Source organism: Gymnoscopelus braueri, assembly GCF_963280865.1.
Source record: "Gymnoscopelus braueri genome assembly, chromosome: 18".
Taxonomy (NCBI): domain Eukaryota; kingdom Metazoa; phylum Chordata; class Actinopteri; order Myctophiformes; family Myctophidae; genus Gymnoscopelus; species Gymnoscopelus braueri.
This window is the reverse complement of record NC_137618.1, coordinates 26,644,771-26,658,337: the sequence shown is the minus strand read 5'-3', so window position 1 is coordinate 26,658,337 and position 13,567 is coordinate 26,644,771.

The following is a 13,567-nucleotide window of genomic DNA, read 5'->3' as shown; positions in this document are numbered from 1 at the left end:
CATCACCAGTGTAAAATGACAGTCCATGAAAACAAGCCCGATTCAGGCAAAGATAATCAACCTCGGAGAACACAATGTTGCGCAGCAGCAGCACACTAAATAAAGTCGAGGACAGAGGAGTCGATTGTAACATAATTCTGCATTGAACTCTGAAAAAATAAGGGGGGAGGGTGATTGCAGCAATGTTAACAACATCCAAAGAAACATTTTACTCTGCATTAAAAGAGTTAAAGGTGGTATTACGTTTTTTATGTAGATGAAAACTAAAAAGAAAATAATACATCCAGAGAGCTTTTAAAATGGTGCAGAATAAAGTATCTGCCCCCCCCCCTTAAAGTGAAGTAAGGATTTCAATCATTTTGGTTGGAATGTTTTAAAAAAAAAAGATTTGCCTACAGAGTCACAGACCCCCCTCATCTGAAAATATTTTGTACCATGGACCCCCCATACATACCTATTTTCTTCAATATTTTTTCTTTCTTCTTAAATAGCAGACATACAAGCTCACAACACGTCACATCGCGACGCATTGTGTGAGCTTGTAGTCGATCGGCTATATTCAAATCGCCGTAGCCGAGTCGCTTCTTTTGGGCTTGTTTTCATGGACCCGGTTGCTTATTTCTCTCGCAGAATCTGGCAACACGGACACCTGATATAAATGATCAGCAGCCGGTGTGTTGTTTGAACGTGGCGGCGCCGAGGCAAGACTTTTAGTTTTATCCTACTCACTCAGCTCTCTTATCACTTGTTTTAAGATGTGTGAAAAGAACAATATTTGTATTTTAATCTAGTGAAGATTGACATTTTAAAATCCAGTCTTGATGAAGAAAGACGTATCACAGAAGAAGTAAAGGAGACGTTAACGGTCAATTTCCTTACTTAACAACAACGGTAACATTACTAACAAACTGTCTTTTTCGATAGTCTTTACGTGATTATATGTCTGTTAACGTTAATGTCATCGTGGAAACGAGACTTTTTTTTTGTGTTATCCTTTTTAGCTCAAATGTCTGACTGTACTTGTGCTGTTTACATTTCTGTATTTCAGTAATCAATCAAGAAAAAATGCCTTCCAAGTCGAGACAGAGACCGAGTGTAGTCGCAGCGGCAGCGAAAATCAAGAATAAGAATTTCAGTAAGTGCACATTTTATTGCATAAAATACAAGCTATTGCTTTCGTTTGTCCAGAGAGAACGTAATACTCCTCAGTGGTGAAAAGTAACTAAGTACATTTAAAGTGCTGTACTAGTACAATTTTGAGGTACTTTTACTTGACTGGAGTATTTCCAATTTTCATACACTTGTACTTTTAGTCAAGTACATTTTGAATGCTGGTACTTTTACTTGTAATGGTATTTCTACATTGCAGTATTGATACTTTAATTATTTATTTTTGACCACACCAGACAACTCGTCCTTCTTCAAAGTTTCCCTGAAGGCCAACAATAAGGCCTTGGCTGTCGATTTGGCTGCCCTGAGGACGAAGATCAGACGGCTGCAGATATGTATTGTTAAACTGCAGAAACTAGTATTGGATCAGAACTTTCATATGGCCACCATGAGGCACAAAGAGAGAAAGCTGGTTAGTGTTTCTTTTTATCTACTATTTAATGTCAAGGACCCCCAAATTTCATGTCAAGGACATGAAACTATTAGCATGTCAAGGACCCCCAAATTGATATGTACAGTATATGGCTGCGATTCCCATTTGCAAATAATGGGTTGTTAAAATGTATTAAAGATTAAGATTTGTTCGAAAATAGCAGATCATCAAGCTCCATGATGTTTCGCACTGTAGCTTGTAGATAAGCTATTTTCAGATAGCCGATGTATTATAGGGTTAAAGTGGTAAAACTGATATTGATGCTATATATTACCTAATTTTGCTTGGAACCCCTTCAAGGACCCCTGGCCCTGGGGGTCCCCTTACCACACGTTGAGAACCACTGCATTACACCATTATGATTTTTGACAATCATTGTGGTATATTATAATAAGGTTTACTTATAATTACTTATAGAGAGCCATTTATCTGTAAATGAGCTTGTAAATGATTCTAAGAATGTTAAATTAGTTCCTTTGTATCAAGGTTACTGTGTTTAAGTCACCCTTGTGTTTAATCATACAGTACAGGCTGAAACGGTCATGTGAATTGAACATGCCTAATCTGCCTCCCATGAAGGATATTTGGATATATGATGGGCACACAGCGTTGACAAAAGAAGAGATTTCTTTCATGCCATCATATTTTGTATTTGACATGTTCTTTCCACAGATGCTCATCCTCAAAGGCCTCAACACCCTATATGACGTGGGCACGACAACAGACCCTCCCGATGATGTAAGGATATTTCAATTTAATTTCTAACGACACAATTTTTTTCTTTTCAAAGTTGGGGCCACCAGGGGGTGCAAATAGTGGCCAATTGGAAAGGAGAGTGGGGGATTTCATATTGCATTCTTGTTTTAATTCAATTATGATCTATTATCACAGAAATTACCTCAGTCTGGATCTGGTTGTAAATCTGCTGCTGAACAAGGGAACACAATGCTCCTGGACACAGACATGGAGCTGACTGCATCGGACACTGTTCTTATAATACAAACTGTCACAGAGAAAAAGAAGAATACACAAGTCGGAAGAAAAGAAGTGGTGAATTCTGGAAAGCAAAGTAAAGCTTTTACAGATCAAGGTGGTGGTAACTGTGCAGTGAGGAACCCTGAAACACAGAGGAAGCCCACTGGTACTTTCTTACAGAAAGACAACTATACAGAGGAGGTCCAGCCATGTGTGCAACGTCGTATTATCCCTCGTAACTCCAAATTAAGGCAGCCTCAGGCTTGTGACCATCTGAAAATGGCAAAGATCAACAACGCATGCGACCCCCCAGAAACGTTAGCTATCTCTGCCATCTCAAATGGCCCAAACATTGTCACACCTGTGCTGGATGATTGTGTCATGGACCCTGTCATGAAGAGCTCCAGAGCCAAAGAAAGTGCAAAACACTTATCAGAGAGAGAGATTCCAGAAGACTCTGGTACATTGATCCTCAGCAGAGAAGTAGTGCTTGAAGTGCCTGTTGCAATTCCAGCTGAAGCATCTACAGGTGTGCTAACATACTGTATAATACATTTTCTGATCAATACTTATTTCTATTCTGTAAGTTGTTAGACCTTTTAGGAGTGATCACAAAAATGTCTTTAGATTGGTAATATTTACAATCTGGTGTATTCGTTGGATATATTTGATCTTATTTCATCCTGTGTGTCATGGCAGGGGTGAGATTAAAATCACTAACTAACACCACTACGGCCAGAGATAAAGGAGGTATGAGGGAAAGGAGACGTACTGGAGCCTTTTCAAGAATAAGCGACAAACTAAGATGCAGAGAAATATTTGTTGTCCCAGCAAACAATGGATGTTCCTCTCCAAACGGTGTACCAGCCCTAGTACCAGCCAGTACTACAGAGCAGGACTTTATTATTCCAGGTTCTGGATACAGTCATATGACGGCACAGTCAGAAACGGTTGGAAATGCCATTGTAGGGAAGCAACATTGTGATCAAAATCTTCCTGCATTCCCAGCCATAGATCACAATGATAAAGGATTCGTAGAGGAAACACAGGACACTTTTAGGTGTTCTGCTGAAGAACTAGGCATTTCAGAGGATTGGAGTAGCAACACTCATGAAATACTGCCTTTGGACGATGACTTTGCTACAGGCAAAACGGCATCACCAGGTGTGGTACATACTGTATGCTACACGTTTTCTGATCAATACTTATTTCTGTTCTGTATATGGTTAGACCTTCAGGAGTGATGACAATAATGTCTTTGGATTGGTAATATTTACAATATGGTCTTTTCGTTGACTATATTTGATTTATATCATTGTATGTAAAACATTAAATAATGAATAATCTTATTTCCTCGTGTGTGTCATGGCAGAGAGAACACCTGTGGATGTCAGCTGTGCAGAACTGGACTGCCTGGTCTCTGTCCCAAAGGGGCTCACTGCAGCCAGAGAAACTGTTATTCCAGATGAAGCATCTCCAGGTGAGATGTTATGCATGCTTATTGCTTACTGATCAATATAAAGTTTTCGTCTGTGCAGCTAATCTTGTAAACCGCTGGACCGATCAGCGTCAAACTTTTCATGCGTAATGCAAATTTCCCAGTTGGCCAAGGAAGACTCTTCCAATCGGCATGATGGTGGTGCTGTATCAGGCCGCTTATACTTGAACTATAGGTTGTACAATGAAAGAATTACAATCTCCCATTTTTTGGGGCAAAACAGTGAAAACACACTCTTTAGCACTACTACTAACTAACAAATCGGGGGTCATGTGGAATACGTGCATCATTCAGATTCTTCATATTCCGTTCGTCTATGACTGCCTTCAAAAGTTAGCAAAATGGTCAGTTTAAAAAAAAAGAAATGCCCAAAACGCAGCATCTGATCTACCCCAACTTTTAAGCACACATTGAGGGGCCTATAAATAACAGCCAAAAGTGATCTGCTGCTGTTCATTGGAGCGATGTGTTATCGCGACTGCTATAGCTGGGTCAAGATGTACCTACAATTAAAATATTGTAATTTGCTGTATTTTCAAGCTGTTTGGTTTGGTTAACAATGTCAGACACGTAGTTATGCTATGATACAGGATGCCTGGTTAAATTAAAATGTGGGGTTTCATACCAAAACACCATATCTTGCATGGATAGTAATGGTTATAAAACAGAATACAATTGTAGGTAAGCTGACTTGTAATGGCTAATATATGTTGACAACATATACATATTCATGTACTGTTTGCCGGTAAATGGTTTAAAACATTTGTGGGGTATTTCTTATAAAAACAAAATCCACATATCATTAATGCAACATCCAATGCTATCTGCTAAATGCTGACACTTGCTTGTGGTGTTTTATAAAATTTAATAGCCACCTTGTGGCGCTTGTACATTACTAGTACAAACAACCGTCTTTGTTTGTTCTCCCCAATCTGTATTTGGGACAAGCATGTGTTTTTGTGTCAGCCATTATTGGAGACCTTTTAATACAGGCCACTATTGGAGGAAACTGGAGTTGCAGTACACTTTGAGCAATCATACAGTAGACAGTAATGTCACCTCATTGCGGTTTGCAGTCTAGTCTTTATTAGCCAAATGTGTGGATCATATGATTCCAGTTGGCAAGATTACTTATTTTAATTTGTTTGCTACAGCAGGGAGGGAGAGTGAGGACAACACCATGGCCTCAGATGATGCAGCCTTGCGTCCAAGGAGGAGGTCATGTAACTATAAATTACAAGGAACCGTCACTCAACTGGTAGGTTGTTGGGTATTTATTGTAGGTAGTTATCAAAAAGGAAAGTTCTTTGGAGATTGTCAGAAGTAACTTGAAAAAAAAATTATGCATCATACAAGGGCCATCCTCTGCACAGATCTCTTAAAGGCCTGATTGTCCGTTGGCTTAGTTGGTACGAAATTTTAGGCGAATCGTTAACTTTTTCATAAAAGCATGAAACCACTAGCGTGTGATGTGGCTGTCCCCCCTAGTCTATTTCTTATTTTCTCATTTGCTTTTTGTCCATTTTAAACTTAATGTTCTGTGCTGGTGACATTATGAATTTCCTCTTTGGGCATCAATAAAGTATATTCTGTAATCTAAAGTGAGGACCTAAACGAGGAATGAAGGATGGCATAACCCACAGTGTATTTTATTAATATACTGATGAAAGTAATTTATTTTGTGCTTTTCACGACAGGAGTAGCCTACCAAGTGTTTTCCCAGAACTCTAATGCACAAGATTCCTAAATTGTGATTGTCTTTTTTATTAGCAAAATGAGGCGTGGAGACAGATTACAGAATTCACAGATACACAATTCCTGCATTCTCCAGTGTTTAAAACGACCAGGAAGAACAAACCCAAGAAGAAGGCGAACGCTTAACTTTACTTCTGCTATTCTTCTTTTTACTGTGTTTTCATTGTGATCTGGACTGAAATACAAATGTGATTGAATATTTACCATTTCTGTATAACTGCATGGATTTAGTCAATTTTAACTTCATTAGTTTGAATTGTCTTTTAAAAATATACATCCCAGTTTTATATTTACTGTATACTTATGCTGTTATTTGCTAAAACGTGTATTTAGCCATTAATAAAAGATATGTTAACAACCTTCTGGTGTCACCTGTTTGACTTCTCATCTAAAGCTTTCAAGAGGGACTTTTCAAAAGGATTTTAAAAAGGAAATATTTTGAAATTAGGAATTTATCTAGGGTCCTGGAAAATATTTGGCTATGCATTGTTTTTGGCTGTTGATTTTGTTGATAAAAAAATGTCCTACAAAAATGTCCTAAACATGTATATCATTACACAAAATATGCAACATAAGTAGTTTTTCGCCGAATGGGCTGTGTGATTGCAGCATAATGTATACCGCTAGAGCCCGACCAATACATCAGTCTCACCGATGTATCGGTCATTTTGGAACCCGATGCCGGGTCGGACATCGGTCATTATTTCACCATACACTAGAACGTTGGTAGCCCACTGCTATTTTACTAGAACTACCCAGTAGAGGTACTGGTAGCCTATACACGAATCCACGGAGCGCTGCCCTGGGCGCAGCCATTGCTGCGGTGTCAAAGCTCCGGACGCGACACCGCAGCAATGGCCGCCTACAGGCAGCGCGTCTGGATTCGTCTATAGAGCGTGCCAACGTGTCGTCACCACGGGGGGGGGGGGGGGGGGGCGTGGCATTGGGCAATGTTAAGTCAACCTGGTTTTTACCCCTCAAAGATGTCCGCCACTACCAAAAGACACTTGTTGACGCCCCCTTCAGGAATTTTGGCACGCTCTATTGGCAGCCATCTCATTCACTGTCAATGGCAGCGCATGTGTGCAAATCAAACAGTAGGCTAAACCCAACATTTGATCAGCAGCATATAGATTAATAAATGTGACAAAATACAGTAAAATCCTTAATATCCAGCAAGCAATAGAAATGAAATACTGGGGGGAAAAAATTCAAGTTTATAGGCTATCATTCAAATAAAGAGAGAAGCTGTAACCTCACAACTCTGATGGACAAGAAGTAATAATCCTTTTGCAAAAAACATCCATGTTCTGTTTTAAACAATGATCCAAATGGGAAGTTTTCAGCAGCTAGAATCATGACAGTTTGACATTGTTTAAGCCATTTTTTTGGTGGCAACACCAGTCGCAAATTCCCTCATTAAGTTAATTGTGTTCACCTGCTGTGCGCAGGTCCCTGCCAGGCCAGGTTATCTACCCAGGCCTGTGAAATTGATAGGCAGTCAATTGGAATGGAATATGCTCAAACTGACTGATATACTGATACAGAACCAAATATAGGCATATAACGTCACTGTCGGTGGTGGGAACCTTGTATGTCCAAAACCGGTTCTTTAAAAATAAAAACATTTAATAGTGAAAATAGCCGATCTACAAGCTCACAACACATCATATCTCGGCATGTTGGGAGTTTGTAGATCGGCTATTTTTACTCTTATAGTGTGACACTCTTGTATGATTAAGTAGGGCAGTGGTTCTCATACTTTTTAATTTCATGGACCCCCAGTTTAATAAGCATTAGGCCACGGACCCCCATTTGATACCATTTGCTATCTCTGGGACCCCAATCTATACTAAGAAATCCTAACTCTGAGAGTGTACAAATGGAACACTCAGAGTTAAAGTCATGTAACTCCTCAAGGACCCCTGGGGGTCCCCGGACCCCAGTTTGAGAACCGCTGAAGTAAGGCATTCATTTATGAAAAAACAAAGTTGAAATATGGAAATACAAGGTTTCGGCCTGACAGCGAAGATATATATATAATTTAATAATTTGCATTTATCCATCAAAACATTATGTTTATTTGTATTAATTAATTTCCTTCACTTGCTGACGTGCTGCTGCGCAACAGGGCAGATCTCCGCCAGGCCAGGTGGCCCTACCCAGGCCCATGAAATTGATAGGCAGTCTACAGTAGCCAATTAGAATGAAATCTGCTAAAACTGACTCATACACTAATACAGAACCATATATAGGCTAAATATTGTCTCTGACTCTCTGTCGGTTGGGAAAACTGTTCCTTTTATTTTAAAACAATTTCAAATGGTGAAAAAAGCCAATCTACAAGCTATAATTATTAAAAATTAAGAAATACTATATTTTAAATTGTGAAAAATACAGAAAATAGGGGAAAATACGGAAAATCTCTAATCTGTGATTCTAATGTGATTAATGTGACCCCATACAGTCAGTGAAGTCCAGGGCTGAATGTGACAAATATTGAGACAAATAGGCTATAACCCAATACATAATTTTATGAAATAAATGGGTTATATTTTACAGATAGTTACACTATTCTTGGACTATATTAAAATTAAATCATCCTTAACCTTCAAGTTAAATTCATTATTTCCGTGGACTTAAAAATCATCGTTTTATTTGATGGCCTTTTTGATTGGCCTTTATTACAGGCCCTACCAGCCTGTAGGGGGAGGTAGAGAGTCACATTATAATACCAGCCTGTAGGGGGAGGTAGAGAGTAACATATTATAATATCAGCCTTTAGGGGGCGGTAGAGAGTAACATTATAATTCCAGCCTGTAGGGGGAGGTAGAGAGTAACATTATAATACCAGCCTGTAAGGGGAGGTAGAGAGTAACATTATAATACCAGCCTTTAGGGGGAGGTAGAGAGTAACATTATAATACCAGCCTGTAGGGGGAGGTAAAGAGTCACATTATAATACCAGCCTGTAGGGGGAGGTAGAGAGTAACATATTATAATACCAGCCTGTAGGGGGAGGTAGAGTGTAACATATTATAATACCAGCCTGTAGGGGGAGGTAGAGAGTAACATATTATAATACCAGCCTGTAGGGGGAGGTAGAGAGTAACATAGTATAATACCAGTCTGTAGGGGGAGGTAGAGAGTAACATATTATAATACCTTTGCTCTAAGTGAAACCTGTGTCCAAACCCAATGTTGAATAAATGTGACTAACAATAGCATAATGTAGTCGTGTTTTTCATCAGAATTAATGAATAAATGCAAAAAAAAATGGCGCGCGGGCCCGCATGAGTCTCCCCTGGCCTAGCACCGGGCCTAACTTTTTTCCTGCAGGAAACCCTGTATTTGCTTGCTTTTTGTTTAAATGTTGTTAACTTTATTACAAATCCAAGGTTTTCAAATTGATTTGGAAACGTAAAAGATTCTGACTATATCGGTCAAAACATCGGTATCGTGGTCTAGGACTCTCCAAAATCGGTATCGGAATCAAAAATCTGGCATCGGTCGGGCTCTATAACGGACGTGACAAAAATAACAGATCTACAAGCTCACAACGTGCTGCAAGCTTTGCTTCTCCCTGAAACAGTTCACATTTGAGCACCACTTTATGCAAAGGAACCAACAGGACATTCATGTCTATGCCCCGGATAGGCACCGCATCACCCGTGTCCGAATCATTAGTTAAAGGGAGAACACCAGCCTGAATAAATGAGTCAAAAGCCCCAGTGTCCCTCAGTATTGTTACCGGTACTTCTTCCCCACCTTGCACCAAAGACACAGACCCTTTCATGATAAATGGACGGTAAGAATTCAGTGCTGCAAACGATGTATCCTTGTTTTGACCGAGATTAGGTGAAACACAAGTGGACACCGGACGAATTGGAGCGGCCATGCCAGCTCCTTTTGGTTGCGAATTTCCCGCATTGAAAGGTCTAGTCCTGGGAGGTCCGTTTAACATAAAACATTCCGATTTCCAGTGACCCCGCTTATGACAGTAATTGCAAACCTTCTCCGGCTCACGCAAATTACTGCTGTTAGTGTTGCCGTTGCCTTTAACTTCGACAGGAAGAGGTTTATTAAATCGGCCATAAGACTCCTTGGCAACATAGTTGCCACCGCCCGCCTTAAACTCTCCCCGGTGCGTCAAGACATAGTCATCAGCGAGCGCTGCGGCGTCCGCCGCGTTGCTCGCCTTCTGCTCAGAGATATATGTCGCCACTCGAGCAGGAACAGAATTTTTTAACTGTTCCAAAATCATCAAATCACATAACTCTTCAAAATCCTCCGAGGCATTACACCAACGGTTAAAGTAGGTGGTCAAATCACGTGCAAATTCCAAATGACTCTGTTTGTCATGTTTTTTCCAAGACCTGAACCGCTGTCGGTACGCCTCGGGGACGAGCTCGAACGATTTAAGCACCGCCTCTTTAACCAGAGAGTAGTCTCGACTGTCGGCCACACTCATTGCCGAATAAACCTCTTGCGCCCTGCCTGTTAATACGCATTGTAACATCAACGTGCGCGCCGAGTCGGGCCATTTACGCACGTCGGCCACGCGCTCAAACATTGTGCCTCAGGGTCACGTTCAGAAAACTTCGGCACCAAACGTATATTTCCATTTACATTAAACTCCCCCATGGACTGTCCTGCAGGTTCTGTAGATACTATTGCATCAGCTGAAATCTTACCGTCCCTTATCAAGTCTAACCTGCACTGCTCTACTTGAACTTTTGCCTGTTCAGTCTGCTGTTTAGCCTGTTCAGTTTGCTGTTTCATTTTTTCAATTGCATACTGCGTGTCTAACCCTGTGACCTAATCTTTTAACCCAGTAACTAAATCGCACCTAACAGGGACACTCATATAATACTGAAACAAAACCAGCCAGGTAACTTTTTTTTTTTTTTTTTTTAACTTAGCAGCACAAATACCAGGAAAAAACCCCGTAGCAACTTAATCAAATCTGTAATTTATCAAACTCTAAATAAACAGATTAAACAGATTAAATTCAAACCAAAGCAATTAACTGCATCTCCCAAACAAAGTCCAGACAAAAACAAGCGTGTAACATCGCTTTGTCTCTACTCACCGGACCGTTGAACCAACTGGACCAGGGAATCCCCGCATTGATTCCCAAATGACACTCCTTTCAAAAAACCACGGCGCAAACGAGCCCTTAATCAACTGCCAATTTGGCCAATTGACACCTGCGTCGCAGCAAACAAATGCAGAAGGGCGAGTCACTTGACTCACCAAACTTACTGCACACTCAAAAGTTTTACGGAACGAGCCCCCATTTTGTTATGACCCTGGCCTAGGGGGACCAGGGAACACAACAAAAAGACAGGGGAGACGCAGTTTTCAAAGAATATAGTGTTTATTTAAGTAACCAAAATGAACAAATAGAAAAATGAACAGATGAGGTGTGGAAATCAGTAAAGTCAGTAGTGTTATGCATGAGTGGATTGTGTAGTGTGTGTGAGTGTTGAAGGTGTGAACATAAGGTGGAAACAAGGAGGTGTAGGTTGGGTGAGGAGCTAAAGCAAATGAACTGAAGGAGAGAAAGAGGACTGGGGAGGCAGGCTTTTATAGGGCGTGGACACCCGGGCCCAGGTGCACGCCAATTTGGCTGATTGCCAACTCAGCTCACTGCTCCCCAAGTCCTAGGAACCAATGACAGAAACAAATGAATACAAAGAAACCATATAACCTAAGAGTGACATAACATACTATAATATCATACAGGGAACCGTCACTGTAGTTAGTCAGTACATTTGGCACGAAGTTTGGAATGAAATTATACCATTCTATATTCTATGCTTTATTTTTGCTACACTGGTCTTTGGGAATTGTACATAGGAGTATTATTATTGCGCTGAATGATTGTTATATAGGACTGGAAATTGGGTTAAATATTCTGGAAAATTTTTGGAAATGTTTGGAAATTCATTGGTAAAAATGTGTGGGGACCCTGTATTCCTTCTCTCTCTTCAAAAAGCCCCGGTCAGAGAACTGATAGACGCTGATCCATTTATCATCAAATTAAATTAACTGGTTTGTTTTCTGATGACAAGCGTTTCTGCTTGTTTTCTCTAGTGGTCTAGTTGTTGATACTGCCTAATTGACAGTCTCAGAGACAGAAGGGAGATTAGCTGTAAATTATTAAGTGTGCAGCTCACCTGATAAATCTGCTCTCTTGGCTCCAAAGTAGTGTTGCCAGATTCTGCGAGAGAAATAAGCAACCAGGTCTATGAAAACAAGCCCAAAAGAAGCAACTAGGCTACGGCTATTTGAAAATAGCAGCCGATACAGTGTAGATCTGCTATTTTCAAAAAAAATTATCATAACATTTTAACAACTCAGATCTTGTATGGGGGGGTGGTCTGTGGAGAAATGCATATTAATTTGGTGGCCCTTGACATGAAAATGTTTAAGAATCAATCACTGGTTTAAACAACACAAGGAAACAAGACCAAATAAGAAACTACACTCTTATAAACAAGCCCAAAAAACTGCAACCCGCAACTACCAAAATGTACAAGTGACTTTACAGAAGAACAAGCCCAAAGTCTCTTATTATAATCGGATATGGCAACCCTGCTTCAAAGCTGCTGCCATCTGGAAGAGCACCTGCTGCAGTGAAGCACAGGGAGCTATAAATTGTGGATTTTCTGTGTGATGTGAAATTCTGGTCTTTGGCCTTGTTTGTGTTTCTAAAGTGTAGTTGCTTATTTGGGCTTGTTTCCTAATGTTGTTTTCTTTGAACATTTTCATGGCAAGGACCCCCATATTAATAGCCTATGTATTTGCCCCATAGACTGTAATTAAAGGACCACTTCACCCATTTTCAACGGCTGTGATATTATACATTTAATCTGGAATACATGACATGTATGTAATATCACAGCCATTCTAGGGCTATCCTCACTAATGCTCATTTGTACCAGAGCCTTGCTGATTGGTACCATTTTTGTTTACTCACTGTGTCTCACCTGTCTGAAATTTGCAACTGGACCCAGACAAGTCTTTTAGCTTGACAAAATAAATTACCCCCCACTGTTTTTCTGTAAATATACCTTTACTGCTCCTGATGATTTCTGTATAGTATTGTATGTTTTTACATGTCCTGATGAATTGAATACATAGGACCACAATGGAAACAAGCCCTCTGGGCTTTTTGTGTTATCCTTTTAGCATTAATGCATAACTCTCTGTACTTTTTGCAAACTGTTAAAAAAGTATTCAATCAATCAAAACTCAGAGGAGGGCTGTGAACAGTTCAGAAACCTACCTACCGGTGACATCATCAGAATTATATATTTTTAAATGCAAGAACAATGGCTCCTATAATAGCATACAAACTTGGACGATGTGATGTCACTGGTAGGCGGGTTTCTGAACTTTCTTGTATTTGGCAATAAATAATTAACGGATGGTAATTTAATTTATCCAGTGGTATTCTTTGAGGCGTAAAACTTAGGGTTAGACACCAAAACCACCTTTCTAGGTCGAAAAGTAATTGAGATATAGCTATTTTAAGCTCCCCCTGCCTTTGGGCTGGAGGAGATAATTAAATAATTACAAAATACAAAAACAAAAGCTCAGAGAAGAGATATTCACAGTTTTTTTGTGGAAAAAGGGAAACAAAAGTCTGATAGAGAAATTACGCAATGACTGATCTCCCCTGTCCTATTTTTACGGACTTCAAATGGGCCTGCCTGTCTGTTGTCTGT